Raw genomic sequence first — 2719 nt, forward strand, 5'->3', positions numbered from 1 at the left:
AAGGTTGAGCTAAAACCCCTTCCCAAGGGGCTCAGGTACGCTTTTTTAGGTCCGAATTTCACTTATCCTGTCATTGTGAACGCTGAACTCAAAAATGTGGAAACTGTATTGCTTTTGTGTGAGCTTAGGAAGTATCGTAAGGCATTAGGATATTCACTAGCTGACAAACCTGGCATCTCACCTGATTTATGCATGCATAGAATACACCTAGAAGATGAATCAATGACTTCTGTTGAACATCAGACGAGGTTAAACCCGAATCTAAAAGATGTTGTTAAGAAAGAGATAATGAAACTTCTTGAAGCGGGTGTGATCTATGCCATATCTGATAGTAAGTGGGTTAGCCCTGTTCATGTAGTACCTAAGAAAGGTGGGATCATTGTTATCACAAATGAAAAGAATGAATTGATCCCTGCTAGAACAGTGACAGGACATCGCATGTGCATTGATTTCTGAAAATTAAATGCATCCACAAGAAAGGATCACTTTCCACTTCCCTTCATTGATCAAATTCTTGAGAGATTGGCTAACCACCCATATTACTGCTTTTTAGATGGTTATTCAGGTTTCTTTCAGATCCCTATCCATCCGGACGATCAGGAGAAGACGACGTTCAGATGCCCATACGGGACATACGCATACAGGAGAATGCCATTCGGCCTGTACAATGCGCCAGCAATATTTCAACGCTGCATGATGTCGATCTTTACTGACCTGATTGAAGACATTATGGAGGTTTCAGGGACGATTTCAGTGTCTATGGAAGCTCCTTTAGTGTCTGTTTGTCAAACTTGTGCATGGTACTCAAAAGGTGTGAGGAGAAACATCTGGTGCTAAATTAGGAGAAATGCCACTTCATGGTTAGAGATGGGATTGTTCTAGGGCATAAGATCTTCGAGAAAGGCATTGAGGTAGATAAGGCAAAGGTCGAGGTGATGATGAGCTTGCAGCCACCAACAACTGTGAAAGCTATCAGAAGCTTCTTGGGTCACGCAGGGTTTTACAGGTGGTTCATCCAGGATTTCTCAAAAATAGCGAGACCACTCACCAGACTGCTCTGCAAGGAGATCAAGTTTGATTTCGACAGCGAGTGCTTAGCTGTGTTCCATACGATCAAAGGAGCTCTAGTCAGCGCACCTGTTGTACAACCGCCATACTAGGATCTCCCTTTTGAGAGCATGACTGATGCTAGCGATTTTGCAGTTGGAGCAGTTCTTGGGCAACGCAAGGACAAGAAACTTCATGTGATCTATTACGCAAGCAAAACCATGGATGAAGCTCAATGCAGATACGCTATGACTGTGAAGGAAATCCTGGCTATTGTTTTTTCATTCGAGAAGTTCAGATCCTACCTGGTGGGATCAAAGGTGATTGTGCACACAGACCATGCTGCTCTTAAGTACTTGCTCACAAAGAAGGATGAAAAACCGAGGTTGTTGAGGTGGATTCTTCTTCTCCAAGAATTTGATTTCGAGATAAATGACAAAAAGGGACTCGAGAATGGGGTTGCAGACCACTTGTCCAGAATGAAGATTGAGGACGACACAACTCTTGATGAAGAACACACAGTAGAACACGTCAACATGATTGGTCTGCGCTTTGCGGAACAACCCCTGAGCATAACATCCGATTGTTCTCGCGTACCGGAACAACCAGTAGCCGCGATCCAAAAGCAGTACTCTCACCTCCCCTGGTTTGCTGAGATTGCGAACTTCCTAGCTGCTGAAAAGGAACCACTTAAGTTCACTGGAAATGAGAAGAGGAAATTCTTAAGAGAGGCGAGGCAGTATGGTTGGGATGAGCCGTACTTGTACAAACATTGCAAGGATGGCATATTCAGAAGGTGTGTTCCAGAGGCAGAAATTCCAGGGATTCTATATCATTTCCATGATTCCTCTTATGCAGGACACTTTGCCACATTCAAAACAGTTTCCAAAATCCTCCAAGCAGGTTTCTGGTGGCCAACTATGTTCAGAGATGCTCATGCCTACATAGCTCGAAGCGATGCATGCCAGCGACTTGGGAACATCAGCAAAAGGAATGAAATGCCTCAGAATTATATTTTAGAAGTTGAGGTGTTCGACTGTTGGGGAGTCGACTTCATGGGACCATTCCCTCCGTATTTCAAGAACGAGTACATCATGGTCGCCATTGACTATGTCTCCAAGTGGGTAGAAGCAATGGCGAGTCCCACTAATGATGCAAAAGTGGTGACTAAGATGTTCAACTCCATCATCTTTCCGAGATTTGGGATGCCTAGAGTGGTCATTAGCGATGGCGGAACACACTTCATCAACAAGGCATTTCAGGGCATGTTGAAGAAGAATGGGGTGAAACACAAGGTGGCTACCGCTTATCACCCCAGACGAGTGGACATGTTGAAGTTTCCAACTGGGAAGTCAAGAACATTCTACAGAAAACTGTCAATACCTCGCGTAAGGACTGGTCGCTTAAGCTGGACGATGCTCTCTGGGCCTACAGAACAGCCTACAAAATGCCGCTAGGAACAACCCCCTATCACCTGGTCTACGGTAAGGCTTGTCATCTTCCTCTCGAGCTCGAATACAAGGCTGCATGGGCAGTCAAGTTACTGAATTTCGACATCAAGCCAGCAACTGAGAGGCGCATGATCCAAGTCCATGAGCTGGAAGAGCTAAGGCACCTCGCCTATGAGAGTTCCAAAATTTATAAGGAGAAGACCAAAGCCTACCATGACAAG

At 44.8% G+C, this 2719-nt stretch overlaps 1 pseudogene; it reads left to right on the plus strand.

The window, feature by feature from the left end:
* The window catches only part of LOC106330756, a 2433-nt pseudogene extending 1273 nt beyond the window's left edge, over positions 1-1160 (plus strand).
* The last annotated feature ends 1559 nt before the right edge of the window (positions 1161-2719 follow it).

This window comes from Brassica oleracea, chromosome C3, assembly GCF_000695525.1.
Source record: "Brassica oleracea var. oleracea cultivar TO1000 chromosome C3, BOL, whole genome shotgun sequence".
Lineage (NCBI taxonomy): Eukaryota > Viridiplantae > Streptophyta > Magnoliopsida > Brassicales > Brassicaceae > Brassica > Brassica oleracea.